The sequence below is a fragment of the Erithacus rubecula genome (assembly GCF_903797595.1).
Source record: "Erithacus rubecula genome assembly, chromosome: 13".
NCBI lineage: Eukaryota > Metazoa > Chordata > Aves > Passeriformes > Muscicapidae > Erithacus > Erithacus rubecula.
In genome coordinates, this window is record NC_136665.1 from 14,640,498 (window position 1) to 14,661,842 (window position 21,345).

General features: G+C 41.3%; 1 protein-coding gene across 24 annotated transcripts in view; it reads right to left on the minus strand.

Annotated features, from left to right (window-relative positions):
• The window catches only part of MAGI1 (membrane associated guanylate kinase, WW and PDZ domain containing 1), a 321,597-nt gene that overhangs the window by 140,166 nt on the left and 160,086 nt on the right, over positions 1-21,345 (minus strand). For 2 of the 24 annotated variants that reach the window (XM_079317409.1, XM_079317406.1), the window contains exon 1: positions 12,802-12,893. The exons of the other annotated variants lie outside the window; for them this stretch is intronic. The gene's annotated coding sequence lies outside the window, so the exon portion shown is untranslated. Of the gene's footprint in view, positions 1-12,801; positions 12,894-21,345 lie in introns of those variants that run through there. 24 annotated transcript variants of the gene reach the window in all.

Here is a 21,345-nt window from a genome sequence, read left to right on the forward strand (position 1 = left end):
CATCTTGTGGCCCATCACTGTTTTTGTTGGAAGCTTTATAACAGTTACCCACATATTCTTTATACAGTGGTCTGTGTTGTCAATTATCACCAGTGATGTGTCAGAGAGCCCAGGGCTCCCCCAGCCTGTCCCCACAGGCACAGGTGACCTGGATGTGCAGGGATAAGTGCAAAGGGGGTCTTTTACATCAGGTGGGCTGTCATTATAACCAGGGACATTAGCAAATCTCATCAAGCACTCATCCGACCTCATGGCAGAGGTGAGCTGCATTTGGTTTCAACAGGGAAAGAAAAGAGGATAAAAATCCATTAAAATGAACCAGCTGTAAGAGGCCATCGAGACCATCCCATTTATTTGAAGTAGACTTTGTATCACAAAACATTTCAAGAGCTTTCCGATGTTTGGTCTATTTTTAAAGACTTTCAGTTAGTCATAGATGAACCTCAAAATATTCAGTGGCTTGATATGAATAAATATGCTTATCCAAGCCTGTGACCTGACATTAAAAAAAGCTGCAGTGATTTATGCCAGCTGAGAAGGTTAAACTAGGAGACAGCCTCTCTTGTGATGCAGGAGGAATTTTTCTTGTTAGGACTCAAGTTTAGAACAATCCAAAAGAAAGAATCTTTGCCACATGAAAACACCAAAAACACCACTCTTATAATGCAGTCTGATCTCTCTAGACAAGCAAAGAATGTTTCACCCAGCCATACTTCCACCATGGCTGTAACTCCCACTTTAACAACACAGTACACTTTAAGTTGGTATTTAAAGCATTTGAATGTCTCAAGCACTGGAAGAATCCAACTTTTGTCAGAAGTTTGTCAGGATCTAGTATGTAGCAATGCTATAAAATAAAGCCAAGATAATAATTTCAAGAGGCAAGAGGAGTCTGGTCCTTTAAATCTCTATCTCATGTGCTGCAAATTCCTATTTACAAGGCTGAAGTATTTCCAGGGTGAGGAGTGCTGTCCTGAGGGGTCAGGGCAGCAGCTCTTTACACAAATAACCACATGTATACCTCAAAGAAGCATTTCCCATCAAATTAGTAACACAACAAATATGCAAATTAAAGGCCAAGTGATGAGTACACTTTAAAAATTAAGTAACTGATTAACCCCCATGTCAGAGGATGCTCATCTGGAAAAGCTCAGGAAATTTGGTAGCAAGTGGCTTAAACTGAACTGTAAGTCTGGTGAGTGTCCATCCACAGCAACACCAGAACTGGGACAGCTCCTCCTCCCAAAGCTCCATATAGCATATAAAGCATAAAAAATGCCTCCAATAAAGCAAATTCTCACCCCTGGTCAATGGGCACAGGCAGGTGCTCTCTGCCATACCCACAACACAACTGCTCCCTCTCAAACTCCAAAACCAGGAGTGAATTCAGACAATTTATAGTTGGAAAACTCAAATCTGGAATGCATCAGGACTCTAAAGCCAACATTTGGTTCTCCACACAAAGCCATTTGTAATGTCACTGGAAAAATACTAAGGGCTAAAATTACAGCTCTATTCATTCCAAAACAAGTTTCCACAAGCTCTCCACAGCTATTCCATTTTCACTATCTCCTGCACAATAAAAGACACGTTTGAAACACCAAAGAGACACCTGTCTGCATTAAAAATTAACTACTTGTAGACCTACATACAAATTAACTTTTTTTTTTTTTTTTTTTTTTTTTTGGCAAAAGCAGGACTACTGACCACAGTTCTGTAACTGGGGTGATATTTAGTTGAACATTTTTATTTGGCCTTACAAATATATAGCACAAATCTTATAGGAACTTCTAAAGACTTCCACAGCAGAAGAATTCTGAAAAGTTTGGCAACTGGTAAGTCTACCAAATAATTTCTTTGTATTTTTAATTCTGTGTTGTAAAAATAACAGCTTTATGATCATTTAAATCATTATCATGTGGCTGAGCAGATGAACACTGAGCTGTGTGTTGCAGTGCATTTGTTTCTTCCAGCTGTGTGATGGACAGAGCTGTTTGATGTTGCCACATCTGATATTGCAAAGCAAAAAATAAATGGTGAGCATGAACAACTTGGCCTAATGCATTGCAAAGCAGACTTTCCCCTTGAAATGCTCTGTTTTTAGTGATTTTGAGGATGAAAGCATTGACTTCCAAAGCTTTTTCTTTCCATGATTTTGATGATCCCATCATGGTGACAGTGGCATGAGTTTATGCTTCTCATTTTGCGCACACAGGTGGGCTTTTACTGGAATTAAAGTCTGAGTATTGAGAATACCCTGTGAAGTTTTCAGCAGGATTTCACCCGGCACTTTGGATGTGGCTACAAAAAATTACATATTTGCTAGTTTTCCTTATATTTTTTTGAGATTTTCAATTTATTAGTCAAATTCTGCAAACATTTCAGCATTCTGGTGATGAGGCAATACATCAGCAAGGCTGAGTGCACATGGCAGACAAATGGGGCATTATTTTCTGTTTTCTTTTTAACTTCAATATTATAGTCTTGACTCACTCTGGTATCATTTTTGCTTCCCAGTATCCAAGTAAGCCATTAGTCTATCTAATATGGCTTGTTATTTAGAAAAAACAATTTAGTGATGATTAGCTCCTGAATCTACTGTAAAAAACATAAAAACACATAAGGCATGATTTAAATGTGAAGTCCTATTTTGGTATTAAACTGCTCAGCTTGCATTTGACAGCACAAAACTCAGCTACAAAGATTAGCCTTCATCTATAATTATACACATGTATTTACCAAAAAATAAATATTTTGAAAGACATTTTCTGAGAAAACAATCTTGAGACAAAACAATGAAGCATTCATATCAGCCTCTGCTTTGTTCAAAGTAGGTAAAAATGGCATTTTGAGGTAAAATTCCCAGGCAAACTGCATACAGCAAAGCTGCTTTAGAATTTGCAGGCTTCTTTTTTTGAGAGACCTCTCACTACTTTCATCTCAGGAAACAGACAAACATTTGAACTTAATGGCCATGAAAATGATGTGGCCAGAAGCAGCCACACTGAGAACTTGATGTTACATTGCCTAAGCAACTCTGAGTCCCAAAGACACAAGAGGCACTCACAGCCATCACTGGCTTCACTTATTTCTGTTTTTGACCAGCTCTTCTTTTGTTTTAATTTCCTCTTCTTTCTTTTTATACATTTCCAGTGGCACAAAAAGCTTCTATGAAGCCTCAACTCAGGCCTGGTTTTAGTGTGACACTCTACAGTGGAACAGCCCTTTTTAATTTTAGCTTTAACAATGAAAGTCAGATTTCCAAAGCTGCATCTACAACACAATATTTTGCCAAGTGAATATATTTTTCCCCCTTCCTTCTAAAGGCAGCACCATAAAAGCTGCATTTTAATAATTACATAGTGCTTTTCATCCAAAGATCCCAAAGAGCTTTAAAAAAGGAGCATATGATTAGCCTCAACTCACAATGGGAGAAAATAAGGCAGAGAGGGATAAATCCACACCATTATTTGCATTTTTGGGGGAGTATGAGGAACTGTAATTAGATATTAGGAGCAAGTTCTTTGCTGAGAGGGTAGGATTGGAAGAGGCTGCCCAGGGAATGATGGAATCACCACACCTGGAAGTGTCAAAGGTTCTGTGCAGGGGCCCTGGGGTGCAGCACAGCAAAATCAAAAACCTCCCAGAGAATGGACTGATAGCAGCTGGGCAAAAAACCTCCTTCAAGTGCAGTGCTGCCTTTCTTCTGCTGCACTCCCACCTTTTAGAGGAAGATTAGAGATCAGCAATTAAAGCAGCCAAGCTGCGAGGGTGCAGCAGGAACCATCTACAAATACCTTGCCATGGTCATTGTTACTGGGGGTCAGCTGCAGAATGCTGAAAAGTTACACTGATAAATTTAATATCAGGTGGCATTTAAGCTGCTGACAGCCTTTTAAACCCACTGTGCTGGAGGATGCTGGCACTTAATTACTGAGATGTTATCAGACCTCACAGCCAGCACGGTGTGGGATGGATGGGCTTGCAAGCAGAGCCCAACAGACCTTTTCTAATAAAACTTTAAGCTAGAGAAGCTTTGAATACAGGAACTGTTTCAGACAGTTTGGGCAGTCTGTAGTTGTGTCAAACAGCAGCAGAGACCACCAAGGAGCATCCACACCAGCTCCTGCAGCATTTTTCCAGAAACCAGGATTATTCCTTGCTGTTGCTTCATGTAGTATTTTGAAAATTTTTTTTACCCTCTTTTTTCTTGAAATGCAGCCAACACCTAGCAAAATAGCTCCTCAGAGTGCAAAAACAATGGTTAGGATTAAGATAAATTATGGAAGATTATGAGAAGGCCAATCATTGCATCCATCCTGTTAACATAGTGGTAACTCAGGTCTTTTTCTCAATCCCCACTTTTTAATTTTTTTTTTTTTTAGATAGATGAGCCCATAGCATGCAGACATGAAGGTGGCCAGTGGCAAAGACAGAATACACAGAGATGCAGCAGCTCAGTACAGTAAGTACTGCCTGCAGGAAGAAGTTCAAGTTCCAAGGGGATGGTCAGCAATATAAAATAACGAGACTACAAAAATTAATAGTGTCATGCTTATTTGAATGTGTATTTGTAAAATGCAGTTAAAATAAGGAACTCCTGAGGGAAAAGTATTAAAAAAATATGTAAATAGATATGAGGCCAGGAAAGACATCAAAGGAGTTTAAGATTTCTTCCACTCCACCGAAGAATATCCAAGGAATACAGTTCCAAAGCACAGGGCACAAGTGCAATTGTTTGTTCAGGTGCTGGTCACAGCCCTGTTAGTTTTGTTGCTGTAACAGCACTATAAACCTCAAGTAGCACCACATATAGCAAACAGAAATATTTTAAAATGTTTTGTAGACAGATGACCAGAAGAAATCAAGTTACTACCTGCCATGCAACAGCAACAGAGCACCCCAGTACTCAAGAGAATTCAAGCCTCCAAATAGCAAAAGCTTTAAGATTTTAAACCAATTCCTTTAATTTTGCCTTTGCTCAGGGCAAGGAATACAGACATGGCTCCAGTGGCTCATTAAGCCATCCCAGCCCAAGCATTTTGCTTTGCAAAGATACCCTTATTTTCTGCCACTGTTTGTTTGGATAAACCCATTCTGTATCAGAAGTGCTGATGTCTGGAATGTTGGAGGAGTTGGAAAAGCAAATTTGTGAAGCTCTGTGAATATGGAGGGGAATTGAGTAAATTTCATACACTGGAAAAAGGAGAAAAGGGATCAGAGAGCAGCCACTATAAAACTTCATTATCAAAGCACCCACGAGAACCATTGGTTTGCACTTCTACTAAATAAAGATTTTTTTGTTATATAGTGGGAATATCTGAAATAGTGTTCAGTGCAGTGGGACACACTTCCACTTTACAAAGCATGTTACAACAGGCAACTATTTAATAAGGCTGCTAGAGGATGAGGCCAGCAGGTAATTCACCAGGAGTGAGCCACTTTTAAATATTTGACTAAAAGAACACACTGAGATAATAATATCTCATTTATCAGCTTGCCCTTCAAGATGTTATAGCCTTAATATCTCTTTTACAGTGAAGCAGAACTTTTATTAGAAAAAGATCCTTCAATTTAAAGACTTCCCCATGGAGCCAGTGGGCCACTTGCAGCAAGAGATGCAAAGAGTTCTACATATGAAAGCAACTTTTGGGCAGCATTCAAATCTCTCCTTGCTTGAAAGTACAAGCTTTGTATGTATCAGATACAGCCAGCAACAACACCTGAAAAGCCATTTCACACACTCCAATATCAGCTTCCACTTTCAGAGACTCCCATTTCCATATCCCAGACTTTAAATACTGTGGGTAAAATCTCCCACAGTTGTGCTCTGATCCTCCTTTAAAAGCTTCAAGGTAGAACTTCAAAATATTGGGGTGTTCCTTTGCTCCTCCCTGCCTTTTAAAAAAGTACTACAATGGTAAACAAGAGGGGAAAAAGCCTGCTAAAACATAGTCTCCCAAATACAGCACTTCTGAGCTACCAAACCCTGTAGTTCAGGCTGCTAGACAGTTTTTTATCTTTATTCCTTGAGAACTCTTCCATCCTGAAGTTGGACCTTCTTATTTCCCTTATAAAACCCATTTCTCACTTCACTTAGGGAGCAGCAGAGAGTAACAAATGAGGCAGAGGGTTATCAGAAGGAGAAAGCAAGACTGAGCAAGAGGAAAGCTCCTATGTTACTGTATAGGATATGTTCCCATCTGTTTGACAAGACATACCCAGATAATGGCAAATATGATGTGCAAAATGTTCAAATTATGGCAGCATCCATTCCCAACCTTGGAACCTCAAATTCTCCACAGGGACATGTCTATTCATCCCTCAGGCAGAGTCTGAGGCAGGGAAATGCTCCTAGATGGTGCTCTAGAAGGAATGCCTCAAAACACAAGCCTACCAACACAAAGATGAATTTTCCAAAAAGGCTTCTGCTAGTATAACAAGCTCCCAAGTGCAGCTAATGGCAACTTTTCCATTTCCTCTTATATAATTTGGAAATTCAAGTCAATCATGCTCGGCCTGTTAGCCTTTCCTAGAATTGCTGTGAATCCAGCAATATTCCTTCAATTGTGTAATGGTACATTGTTTTAATTAGGCTGGCAAAACACCACGGGCTAGTTTCTCCCCATCTCTTTTCCAGGGATCCTGTTATCCAAACACTGAATCTCTGCAGCTCAGTGTACTGAATGGACATCTTCATGTGTGGAGAAGAAATGGGGTTTGATTCCCCATGGGATGAACTGTAACACAGCAGCCTGAAATCAAACTGCTCTGCCTTGGAGAAGAAAAGGAAGATGAATAGAGGTCACCAATATTTAGTCACCAAGACCTTTATAAAAGTCAGAATACTTAGACTGCAGTGACCCAGAAAGGCCAGTGAACTAATAAAACAATATAATCCATGAAGTATGAGAAAGAGGAAAATGGAAAAAAATTGAAAAGGTTCCATCCAATCAAACGAAAACTTAAAGGAGCTGATAAGGGGAATTAAACGCTCTGTGTTGTACCCTAATAACCCAAAGAAAATCTGAAACTTCAAATAACGAGAACAGCAGGGCTCAACCTTCACATCCCCCAAATCACATGTAAGTAAAGATGAGTTCTTTCTAATGGGTAAGCAGCTGCTTAACATAGTGATGATAAAACTAGCTCCAGGACTCTATTCCAGCCTCACTGAGCTTTCTAAACCCTTCCCAGCTTCCCAGGGGTCTGTCACTGTGAGAATACTTTCTGGGACATTCATCTCCTTCACAGAACGTCATCTCATCAGCAGGTAATGTGTGACATCCTCCCTGACAGTCCCAGGAGTGAGGGGAAGGATTTAATGAGCACAGACTCTGAATCACTTCCTGATTAGGACTCAAACTGAGTCGACTTCATCTTCACCAGGAAAAAAATAAATAAATTAAAGTCTTGAAGAAGAAAAGGCAAAGAACAGTTCTAACTCATGCAAATGTAGCAAACTCTTGATTTCCCCTAAGAGTTTAGGATGACAGATCATCACACCTTAAATTATTGCCTTGTCAACACCAGGACACTTGTCCACTAAGCCACATTCAACACACACCTTTCACCAGCACTGCAAACTCTGCTACAGCCCATTCCCAGCTTCTGCTGCTGAACAGAACTTGGAGCCCTCAGCCCAAGCCTCAGGGGATGTCTCAAGCCTCAGGCTCTTGCTGTGGTCCATGACAGAGCAGAGGAAGAGGAGACTTTCCCCCCAGTCCCATCCCCACCCTTACCAAGGGTTTGCACTGTGGTGCTGAGTTGTCAGAGTGCCACCACAGCAGTGACACACTGTTCATCACCAGGCAGTGATGCATTTCCAACTGCACCTTCTACATGACTGTTATTCAGCTGCCCTCCATTCATTTAAATTAGTGTAAAAAATCAACATCAGAGTTCTCAATGTGAGCAATAAACCTACCAAAGACTTCTTGAAAGCCTGTGCCCAAAGAAGATGCAAACACAAGGGGAGGAAAGGAGCAAATCTACATTTTTTCCCATTATATCACAATCTCAGTCACAGAGTTCTGTCAGAGCTTTTACTTTTTGTGTGCCTCACTCACATCTTCACATACATTAACAGGCAGTGTTGTACCTTACATAAAAAAAAGACCCCACAAATAAACTAAAATTTCCAATCTGCAATGGATTGAAACTTTGTTTCCTCAGGCAAGCAAAGAAGGTGGCAACACTGAAAATTCCAGGTGGGACACTACTTCTGTTTAGGTAGGCAAAGCAACAAGCTATTTTCTATATGGTGAGTGATACCCACAGTCATATTCCAATTGCTGACAGAATTACATTATTCATCTAGCAGGGCTTTTTTCTCTATTTCAATATGGAACATTTTCAGAAAATATATATAAAAAAGTCATTTAGGCACAGCTCACTTAGGGCTGACTTGACACAAATTTATTGGGTAATTGCCTCATTGGCCTCGAACTGCTGGGTCAACTATTTTTCTTCTTGGGTTTCATTTTCTTAATGAATCCTTTGAAAATCTATTTAGAAGGAAAAAAAATTCAATCTCTTCCAAGGAAAAGAGTGGGTGTTCATGATATTTTACATCAACTAAATATTACACAGTTTTTAAGAAAAAGTTTTTTAGTTATCATGGACTTTTCTGTTCATGACATTTTGATGTTTGTAGTTAAAAGCAAGTGCAAGCATTTGTATTACACACACACCAGGTATGCACATCACATGCAACCATGTCAATATAGGCCATATGGATATTAACATATTTATGCAAATATGCTAATCTGACTATAAGGAGATACAAGTCTGTCCATGGGTAAAAACAGTGGGGGGTGGGGAGAATCAACCCAAGGTTAAACTATCACCCCTCCTTCCATAAGCTTTTCTACTGAACCTGAAACATGCTCAAGTAATAATTTTGAGGTGACAAAAAGGTGTTTTTTTTCCACCAGAAATGGATAGATTTTGCCAAGCAATCTTTCACAGGTAGATCCAGCAATTAAAAAAAAAAAAAAAAAAATCACTAGGATAAAAATAGGAAAATCCAGTAACTTTATTTTAAGGGAACAGTATCTACTTATAGCCATCACTGCCAGCTTCAACTCTAATTAATGTGAAATTGCAATAGAAATTCTCTCCAATCTCTGTGAATTTGAAAACTTGCTTCAAGCATCTTTTCTTACACATTTGTCTACAGTTGAGATTCCTGAAGACATCCTGCCCAGCCTGATCCAGTACTTGCCTCCAGATAGAGCTCAACTGACCAAGAATATTTTTCTTGCTTGTCCAGGTTTTGTTTTTCAAGTAGAAGAAACTCAACTCTCCTACTAAAGGATGAGAAAAAAGAAGAGTAGGATATTTGATCTGTTATTTTCTAGCAGTCAGCTGGAATCCTACTGTATGTGGTCAAGAGGAGGGGGGACAGAATCTTACTCATGTGTGCAGAGCAGCAACAACAGCTCAGGATTAGCTGCAGACAGAAAGACCATATAGGATTAACACAGTGAACCAGTCATCATGCTTACCAGAATATTCAAGAGCAAAACATCCAGAGGATTTCAGGACAGGATTTAGCAGAATTCGACTGAAAATAGCACCACATTTTGAATCAGCTTTACTGAATGCCACAGCACCCAGCACCTTTTGGCTGAAATTACTTGATGTGCATTGACTTTCAAAGTATTTCTTGTGCAACCATGTAAAGACTTGGTGCACTGGAAAGGATGGAAAGCTGGCAGAAAAGTGTCTGCACACAGCTCCAAAGTGCAGGCAAGAGCCTTCCCTGCAGCACTGGAACTTTTAAACAACTGAAACTCGAGGTAAGTGTTGTTACTGTCAGATGCAGTGTCAGGAAGCCAACACCATTCAATCAGATTCTGCTGCTGAATTAATGGCTTCAGTGTTGTTTTATTCTTTAAGCAACACTGACTGCTATGACAGCCTTACCTGTGCTAGGGGTTGTCAATAATGACAAAAGGGATACTCTAAGTTTCATATTTCAGGTTGGATTACCTGCATTAGAAGAATGTACTTTAAAAAAAGATACATTAAACTGGAAAGTGTTATTGCTGTTATGGCAAAACCTGGCTCTGCAACATTCCAACAGCAGGAGCTGAAGTGCTCCTTTAACAGCTGCCTCACAAACATTACAGCAGTTTCCCTGAAGGAAGGGAAGCATCATTCTTGGATCTACACAGATCCATCACTGCTTCCATCTGACAGGACTTAGCAGTAGACAAGGATGAGTGGAAACAAACTGCAAAGGAGAAAACTCCCTGGGCTTCTGCACCATCGAGCTCTCCCCAGACCAAAGTTCCTCCTCAATGTGATTTCCCACATTGCAGAAGGAGCCACACAACAAAAAGCAACAGGTTCACAGCCCAGCCCTCGGCTGAGCCAGCCCCTCTGACAGAGGAGCCTTTGCACACACTGCAGCCTCCCAGACTGAGCAGCCTTTGCTTTTTTTGCTCATTTTTCCTTGGGCACTGCAGAGCAGAAAAGAAGCATAATTAACAACATAAAGCTCAAGCTGCTGAACCTGGCAGTTCAATTTAAAAACAAGCTCCATACATTCATGTAATGTGGGTGTGCTAGAAGAAGTCTTATGAATTGTCTGTGCAAGCACTGCCTTAAATCTTTTTTGGCTGCCAATTCCAGCTGCTACCCTATAAACCATTCCCATTAACAGGCACACAGACTGATACCCAAGTAGCCAGAGCACAGCAAAGACAGCAAATAGAACAAAAGTGATAATGCTGTTGATGTTACACGATACACGACCTAACCCAGCACACCCACCAGTGCCTGGACAGTGCTCTCCAAGTGCCACTGGCACCCAAAAATTGTCACTCCCACAGCTGGCCAGTCACTAACAGCCCTTATTCATCTGCAGCCTTGGCCAACCTTTGAGCAGACACACGAGCTTCTCCATATTACACACTCAGTTTATTTCTCAACATCTTTTCTGGCAATTTACACAGCAGCAAATGATCAAAGGTGCACAACGATCCTAGTTCAGGGTCAGCTTATCCATTCATCCACAGAAAAGGGATACAGAGAAAGGCAGCTGCAAAATGTGAAGCTGTTGCAGCCACTGGTCATGCTTTACCTGAATTGTGGGCAAAACAGGCTGATCACTCTTTGTCACTATTAACCCGTTGATGTATAAAAATTAATAAGTAAAATAATTCAAGCCTTGCTTGCAAATTCCTCTGAAACTCCCAGCAAAAAAAGCAAACCCTTCCCAGTGTAACACTGGGCACAGATCACCAGCTAAGTTAGCTCTAAAAGCAAATATTCTATTTTCACTGAGAGATGCAGTGGGCCGTAATAGGAATAAGAAACAAAGACCCCTTTCATTCTACTGACAAATACAGTATAGCATGTCACAAATCACAAGGGGAGCAGACAACACAATGACAGCAATTAAATGGGTGTATTTTTATTAAGAAATACATATAATAATGACTGTGTACACTCTCCCCCTCCCCAACCCGTCAAGAATTACACTGGCAAGCATGGCTGTAAGTGTTTAGGGAATGTTACTTCTGTTAGACAGAAAACTATCTTAAAGGAAGGGTAGCCAGTACAGCAGGATACACACAAAAGCAGACACAGATGTTTTGTTTGGCTTTTTGTACATTGTACACCTTGTTTATTGCCATTCACACAGCTTCTCCAACTCATTCCTAATCAATGTATTTCTGGAGAAGCTGAAAAAAAAATATGCCCCCTTTTGAACACTTTCACTGCTTATTTCCAACTGAGACACCATTCCTTGCCCTCCGCCCTGGTGACCCAGACTGCTCTGGGCAGATTCACTTCCCAGCCCTCACACCTGCTTAGTTTGGGGGAATACACAGGAAAAACGACCCTTCTGGCCGTGCTATGCCTTTAAGCTGTGACCAGCCTCCCTGAGCCTGTGCCCTCCTTGCTTGCCAGGGCCAGCACAGGGCAGGGCTGCCTGTACCCGGTCCGGGCAGTGACCCCGGGGCCGGTTCTCGGTCCCGCTTTCCCAGCTATGGGATCCCGGCCAGGATGAGCCCATCACAGCCGGGATGAGCCCATCCATGCCGGGATGAGCGTATCCCAGCCGGGGTGAACACATCCTCACCGGGGTAAGTGCATCCATCCCAGCCGGGGTGAGCGCATCCATCTCAGCCGGGCTGAGCGCATCCCAGCCGGGGGCTCCTTCCTGCCCCCTCCCAAAGAGCCGCGGCAGAACAATGCGGGGACAGACATTTAGCAACACCTGCTGTACCGCATTAATATGCACAGGGATGTATGGATGGTGGTGGTTTTTTTTCCCATCCAGCACTAAGACCGCATTGTTCGGGGCGATCCACCAGCGGATCGCTGCCCCCCCAGCGCCGGCCCCACAAGCCCCCTTGTGACATGTCCCCTTGTCTCCCAGCCCGGGCTGACGAGCACGTTTAGGAATGCACTTCATTAAATCGGAGCTGCCCCATTCCAACCTGCAATGCGGAGGCAGTACAAAGCCAGCGCCACGCTTCCTCCCGCATTTCTCTCAAAAGCCCCATTGTTCGGCAGGCATCTGCTCCTGATCTCAGCCCATTCGTGCCCATTGACCCCGCTCCTCGCAGCACACCCGCTCGCCAACGGGCCCCAGCAAAGCCTGCTGGATGAATTAAAAAGCAGCTCCAGCCATCTGTGCTGCCCGGGCTGCCGGCTCCTTCCCAGCCCCAGCATCCCCACCAGCCCGGCACATTCCTGCCTTCCATCCCTCACTGGCAGCCAGGGAAAAGGTGGTGGGGGGGGGAAAAGGGACAGAGAATACAACAGAACATTCTCACTTGCCTGAGTCCTTCGAAATTCAAGCACAAATACAAGATTAATCCTTCCTTTGTGAGGTCTTGTCTTTAAGTCGTGGTATGTAATGATCCTCAGCACTGCAGCAGAGGGGAATAAAAAATGCAGGGATCATAAGCAGGGGGAGGACAGGGCTTACTTACATCAGGGTTTCTGCCACATGACAATGGGTTTGAGAGGGAAGAATAAGCTGGCAGCAGCAGCTGACAGTGCAAAAGGGAGAATGCAGAAGCCTGCCTTTTATATTATTGGTGACATTTCTAACACATGACAACAATTTCCATCTGTATTTAAGCTGCGAGTGTGAGGAAAAGAGCATTACATCACGACTCCTCTATTCCTAGGGACTGTGGAATATGTAGGCCAGAGGGATTAAAAAGCACCTGTGTATGCTGGAGATCTGAAATACCACAAGGCAGATTTTCCCCCCTCACTCCTTTCTCTCTCACCTTCTTCTTATTTTTTTTTTTTTTTTTATCACCTGCACTGAGCTGCTGTTTGAGAATATGCCCAGGGAAGTGCAAAATGGTATTGTCCTAGTTAGCAAGGCTCAAGCATGGGGGAATGATGCAAATATGTGTTTCTGGCTCTGTCTCTCTCTCTGTACAAGATACAGCACTCGTTTTTGCAAGCAATTGGACAGAATACAGAGCATCTCCCTGTTTTCTGCTGTGCTTTTCCCAAGGGCTTCGAGTTTCTCTTAAAGTACCAACTTTCATCTTCCTTTTAAGTCTGCAGGGAATTTCACTGACAATAGCAACAATGATTTCCCCACCCCCCTTTCTTTTTCAGCCAACACATGCCTGTGTCTTTTTAAAAGTAAACATCCAGAACAGGGGCCAAAGATATTTTGGAAAAAGCACTTGACTGCCTCAGAGCCAGCAGGTGTCTGCCTTGGATGCTTTCCACATATCCCACAGGAATGACTGCTTAGATGCAGCTCCAAAATCCTGAGGGACTCCAGCCTTCAAGGAAAGCTGCTCCCCTGCAGCTCCAGGGATGCTGCAGGTACCTGAGACAGGCAGGGAATGGGAATCCCGAGGATGGCATGGGAAGCACTGCTGGGGTGGGAACAGAATGTGTAGGGCCACTCCTGCCCCTGTTCCCATGGCTCAGTGGGTTCAGCACCAGTTCTGATCTTGGAAAAAGCAGGATTTTGACCCACACCCATGAGAGCCATCACTGGCACAGCAGCTCTATGCAGCTCACTGTGTGAAAGAGCCAGGCAAGGAAAAAAAAATCATCTTCTTCCACCACCAAAACCAACAGCAAACACAGACATTGCTCTTGCTGATGTCCTCAAAAGTGCTTGAACCAGGGGCAAAACACCAGCTGGGCAAAGGATCTGGCCCATTACAGGTCTCATTAAAAAAAGACAAAAGTTCTTTACTCAAGATCACTTCCCTGATCTTCGAACACTGGCCTCTCAGAGCACAGATTATTTTTTGGGTATGTCTGGTCAACTCAAAGTTGCTGTGGGAACTCCAAAGTCTTTGATAATGGTGGGTTTAGAACATTGCACACAGTAAATTTGAAGACTGCAATATAAAAATAGGGAAAATAAATTACTCCAAATTCCTTGTCCCTCCTATTTTTATGTCCACAAAATAAAAAAAATCTGCATAAGCCATGCTGAAACTCTCTCAATCAGATGAAACTTCAATGAGGCAGTACCTATGTGGAACATTCCAGAAAAAAAAAGCCTCTTTATTAAAAAAAGAAATGGAGCATTTCACTTTAGATTTATTCAGAGATGCAGCTCCCCAGTTACTTATGGAAACTCTTTCATAAGATTTAGAAGAGGGGAAAACGGAAACAATAAAATGACTTATTTTTAATCTGGGGTTTAAAGCTTTTTTTTTCTTTTAAAAAAAAGTCCCACACACAAAGAAAGAAATTCAATGCAAACCTCTGTTTCTGTATCATGAAAGCCCATTCCAGCACCAGAGTAATCAATTTCTCAGAGCTTGTGTGGTCTACAGTAAAAGCCAAAGAAGGTATTTCAGTTTATACAGCCTTCAGCATTTTGATGGCTTGCTTTTGAAATATGACTTGTTTAAATTTTATATCTTTTTTTACAGTTAGTTATGTCTTAAGAAAATGGTTGCTCTTGGTGGAAAAAATAGAAGGGAGGGAGAATAAATGAAATTCAACCTGGTTTTGAGTTCTTTGCCCATTCTAAAATCAGAGTAGTTCGAAGATGCATCATGAAAAACTGTTACAGTCGTAATTACAGCTCTCATAATTATATTACACCCAGTCTTAATTTAGCATCAAACACTTTGGCTCATATGAACAGAAAAGAAATACTAGGTAAGAGTGGAGCTCCAACACCAAGAGCTTCTTACCAGATAAGCATGCACAGAAATTTACAGGAACAGCAAAGCAAATACTTGGTCAGATGTAAGAACTCTCTGCCTTTTCTAGAGCTCAAAGTCATAAGCAAATCATAAATCACTTCAGCATGGGGAAAGGAGTCTTTGTCCTTACAGTAACCCCAGCTTCCCACCATGAAAGAAGACCATCTTGAGAGAAGGTTTTACAGCTGGGATTTAACTCACAGGGTGGAAAAAGTGTGAGATAGAGCACTCTTGTAGGTAGGAACAAACTTCCACAACAGACTTCTCATTCTTTCATCAGTACATTTTGGATCCAATTCACTTACCATGTGGGAACAGCAAATGGGGAACAAACTGTGAATTCAAATAACTGTAAACTCAGCAAGATGTGGAAATAAAACACAGATGGTGCACTTCAGATTAAGGGTCAGCATTTCAGCGTCACTTTCCACTTTTACATTGTGATAGGTGATGTGTAACAACCACCTTCTCCCCGAGACAGCATTCCAACCAAACCATGACTCACTCAGGAAAACAAGGGGCAAGTGATCCCTCCTTGGAAGCCTCCTGCCAGTCCAGAGGAGCTGAGGTTACTTGGTTAAGCTGCGGGTTTGCTGCCTGAGGATTAATGGAAATTAGGAGTGGAAATTGTCTCCACCAGACAGACAAGGCTCACAAAGGTTTCTTCAGCATTTTCCATCTCCCTGCACGCTGCAGCAGGGCTGCTGTGCCGGCAGGGCTGTGCCCAGTCCCCACAGGGTCCCCTCTTCACCATTTCCAGCAAGAAATGCTTGCTCTGATACCTATTTGTAAAACCAAGAACACAACCCACTGCTGCCAGCATTCCCCAGTACCAAAAGTGCTCAGTCCTAAATCACCTCTGCAGGCCTGCACCCTGCTTGCCTGAACACTGGGTTAATTTTTTTCTCTCAGACCCATTTTGTTAAAAATCTGCATTTGGGATGACTTTGTTCTGGCTATGAGGTGCAGTTGCATGCCCAGGGCCCTCTAGAAAAGGATTGTGTGCCTGTAAGCACAGGTTCAAAGAAGAAATAAAGGAGTAAGTACAGATTAGATGACAGAAGAGCTGTAAATCTATAGGAGCTTGAAATGCCAGATAGAGAGGAGCAGGAGTGATTGGAAGGTGATTATTACCTTCAAAATATGCCGGAGGTTGTTTATCAGATCAGAGTTAATGAGGGAGAAATCTAATAGAACTATAATATTAAATTTGCCACTTTAATGGTATCATCAATGTTCTATAATGTGGGCAATTTACAGAATGTCTGTCAGTGTGATTCTCCAGTGTGGTTAGTTACACAGGAGCAGCACTATTACATCTCATCAGCTTTTCCCTTCCAGAAAACACTGGGCATTTTGCACAGGATTCCTAAGTGAGACAGCAATTTATATCTTTAAAATGATGCAAATGCAAAAAAATAGGAAAGGTATTTATGAACATGATGGGATGTTCACATTCCTGGGAGAACTGTGTCCAGCCTTCCCACTTCTACACTGCCCTGGAGTGTCCTGCTGGGTTTTCCAGGACTCTCTTTCACATCTTGCAACATCTGCTGCTCACCTCAAAACCTTCCATATCTGGATTTAGGAAAACTGCTAATAACCTCACTACTCAAGCACATTTTCAGCTCTCCTGTGTTATCCCCCTCTGAACAAAAGGAAACACTAAAAAGCTCACACCCTAGAAAAACATGAACAGAGATGGTAGTAAGGGTTCATAAATCAACACACATATGAAAAAAGTCAAAACACCCAGTGTCAAGGTTTTGATTACTAATTCAAAAGACCTGTGAATAGTAGAGATGATAATGCTGTGTTTATTAATAATTCTCCTCAATAATTCAAGGAAGAGTTCACTGAAAACAGCAGCAGCTTCTTAACGTGGAGCTGCTCCTTCTCTCAGCATCTACTCCAGCCCTGTGCTCTGAGGTTTTCCAGTTTAAATCCTTAATACAGCAGAGATCACCTGCACATTTTTAGCATATAAAAAATGTCCAACTAAGTAGCTTTAAATTTTGGTACTTGAGTTGCCATGATGGTCTAAGATAAAAAACAAGGTATTATTAATGTCTCTAATAAGCTTTTTTATAGACCTTTCACCACATCAACTTTTGTTTATGTTTTTTTCCCTGGTAAATGAAGTGTTAAACTGGAGGTTCAGGAAAAAGTGCAGGTAGAGAGTGATGAAGTATGAAATATAATTCATAGCAGATGATACTTCCAAAGGTCTTTGATGAGATTTTCCTCCACATTCAGCTCAAAAAAGACCATGCAAGAAGGACTGCCAGATGACTATCCACCTGATTACTCTGTGATACACATCTCATTTTGAAGATACATTAGCCTTTCAAAGAGCCGTTTATTAAACATTTCCATTTAAATAAAAATTTTCACAGTCCTCAGTGAAACAGATGTATTCTCTCTTAAATCACTAATTAAGAGCAGTCTGGGACATTAATAAAGCCCTTTAAAAGGAATTCAGAGAACTAGTGTCCCCCTTAAATAAATTTGTTCTGGAAATGACCCAGGAATCTTGACTTCATAACTCAAAGCTCTAACTATTCAAGAGAACATCATAAAAAAAATACATTTAGACTGTTAAGACTAGTAATAAAGATTTATTTTTCCTTCAATAGGGGCAGAACTACAAATATTTGTTCTGTTTTTCCTACCCTCTTATTCACTTGGGGTGGAGGGAAGGAAATCAGTGAGGATGAATTTACAGAGTTATTCCCAGTAAAGGCACTGGATATGAGTCTCCCCAAAGCAAACCAGCTAGCAGAATCCAAACAGCTTTATAAATGATTACACGGCTAATCGCCTCTCTGCTGAAATAAAGACAAAAAGGATTTAGAGGACAAACACAGCATGCTTTATGTGAGGAAGCATGTGATGTTAAAAAAAAAGATAACTGTCTGAAGATGAGATGTGACAACTCTGCATCCCCATCAAACCATCAGGAGCTGCCCCTGCCCCCCTGGGCTCAGAGCCTGTCACAGGATGTGGGACAGGGACCCACACTGGAAACTCCTCTACAGTCCCATCCTGTGCTGCAGGCATCACACTGGGCCAAAAGGATCTCATACAAATGCAAATTACAGGTGTTCCTTTTTAAATACTGACAGCTTTGATGGAAAGCACAGGATTTTTGGAATGGTGAAACCACCAACACACTCAAGTATAAATATACCTGTACAGTATGGGTGCTTTATCATGAAATTCCTAATGTGAAGCTCAAATGCAAATGTGAGTGGCAAAGCAGGTTAAAGAACAGCTACATGTTTAATTTCACCTCATTTTAAAACAATCCTTTTGCTTGTAACACTCATTCTCTTGCTTTGCAGCATAATCAATACACTGAAACCCTTGAAGAGATGCATGGTGATAGCTGAAAAGCAATCAAACTGCCTAGAAATCTAAAGCTGTAGCACTGCAGCCATCAGGAAAAATCTAATCAGGACCTTGGGACATCATATGAAAAACCATGGCAGGACAGAGCCAGTTTTGAAGTAAATAATGTGGGGTAATTCATCTCCACCCCTTCAACATCCAAACAGCAGCACCTGCTCTCAGGTCTGATTTACTCTGCTCTCCCAGAGACTCACCTTGGAATCCTTTATGTTTTAAACAAATGCATGGTTTGCACTGCACCTAAACATCCACTCACAGCTGCCTTGCTGTAGTACAAAGCAACTGCAATGAAAAACCTGCAAAATAAAGTGCACTGGGGACTAACAAAGAAAACAAAGAAAACTGGCTGTGTAATCTCTTCCCACACTCCTTACCCAAATCTCCTTTGGCAAGTGGCATGGGAGAGCACACAGGGCTGAGCTCCTCTGCTTTGTGCTGTTCTCTGCTGCCTCATGCAATTCCAACTGGATGTACAGTGGAACACAAAAAAAGCCATCCCTCACAAATGGAGAAGCAGATGGAGCAATATTTGCCATCATAAGTGCTTTTATTTCCAAAATTAAAAAACAAAACAAACAAAACCACCCCCAAACAATAGTTTCACTGGCACACAACGGGCTATTGATCTGAAAGGACAGACCAGATGGGAAAAAGGTCCTGAAGTCTTCCAGATTAAACAAAAATGATTGCCTGTAGAAAGGAACTAAGCTACAGAAATATTGGCTCTGGTGCTCAAAACAGGGTATTTTTCTCTCTTTTAAAAGTGAAAACACATCTGGTTCACTAATAAGTGAAAGAATTATATCCTTGAAAACTGCTGAAATTTGGCACTCCCTGGAACACAGGTAGAAGGATTTTCTAAAGCCAGTGGTTGTACTCAGGATACAGTCCCTGCTGAAAACACAGGAAAAATCAAATGTGTGTACACTAGCTGGCATGGAAAATATACCTCATACTATAGAGAGTCAGATTTACTCACAAGCAAATATTCTTAAGAAAAATTATTTTCACATACTGCTGGTATCCATATGTTGCAACCCAGTGATAATGGTACTATTTTCAAAGTATTTAAAACTTTTTTTCCTAACATAAATCTTGTAAAACAGCTAATTATTTTTATGTGTTAGAAAAGAGTCTGCTGCTCCTCACCTTATCAGTGTGGGCCTTCAAATGAATATTTCATGGACCCTGCAAATATTTCTCATTACAAAAGCAGAATTACACCTCTAGGAAGGGAATTGCAACAAAAGGTACTTGGATAATAAATACATCTGCAGGTCTGGAAAGCTTTTGAGAATTCAAGAACATTTGTGTACATAAACTGATGATTTATTGCCTGGGAAGAAAACTAATGTGCACTGTCAGTGATTCTGTTTATCCTTAATAAAAATTAGTAACTAAAAATAACTTTGAAATTGCAACTCGAATATCCACACATGTAAAACCACATTCATTTGTAACATAAAGGTCTTTATGCTTCACTTCAGCAATTTTTCCCAGTATGCTGATACACTTTTATGCTCTCTATTCTAAAGAAAAGAACCTTCTGTAACCTGGTTTGCACATCCCTTTTATCAATTTATTCTGAAGTTCAGAAATACTTAGGGCAACACAGAGCTACAGGACTTTAAAAACTATCCTGGGAAATCACCTAAGTCTGCACATTTGACAGGAGTTTCATCACCCCAGCCCATTTATTCTCTCTAGTCCTCCCTTACCTGCAGATGAGGGTAGTTAGGCACACAACAGATTATCCAGCTCCTGGAGAAACTAAACTGCCCAATTATCCATAAAAATCTTGAATTCAGAGAATAAGCCTCAATGTGCAGTCTAAAATCACTTACTAAAGTTTTTCCTATCAAACCTGTGGAGTTCTGTTGTTCAGTATTATTGGTTTTCTTAGAAAGAGACTTTTGCTTTGCACCAGGAGATCACTTGGAATAAAGAAACTCGTTCTGAAATTTCTCACTGAAATTTGAGAGAGCTCAGGCCAGCCAGGTGCCTGAGTGTTGTTGGCTTTCCCTGAGCCTCCTCACAGATCACTCAACACTTACAACTATTGATTTTTACCCATTTCTTTCCATTTTGCTCCATGTTCCTCTATAAGACCAACCACAACAGCTGGAGCTACTGTTCTGTAATTGAGGACAGAGGATCAGATCAAACTCTGGGAAGGTGAGAGAACAGACAGCAGAAATCAAAGTGGTAAATCTCCAACATTCAGATCTCCAGTCAATTAATCCCAGGACATGTACTTGTTTTGGGGAAGTCAATCAACTCTTGAATGATGACCTTCTGACATTTTAAAAGCCAATTTTGTGAAGCAAAAGAGAAAAATAAAAAGAAGAATGCTATAGAGTGTCTAGTCTGACTTAACTCTAGGCTAGCCACTATACAGTTGCCTTTTCATCTACCATCAAAAAGACCTTGCACCTTCCAGAGCTCTGCTTCTGAAAACTGCAGTCTGCCAGGGAAAGGAATTGCACAGCACTGAAATAGGATTAGCTGTTATTTCAGTCATGTCTGCACCAGGTATAGTGCTTTGGCAAGTAAAGGTGCAGACACCAGACCCACCAGGGCTGCCTGTGCAGGTCACACAGGACTGAAACAAGTGGAGAACCAAGTAAATGGGGAAAAAAAAAAACCCCAAACCCAAAATTAAACAATGTGCTGAGAAAAGCTTTAATGGAAGTATCATCTTTCTGATTCTTCTTGATGCACTTTGAAAAGAAAATTGCTGCCAAGGCTGTTGAGTATAAGC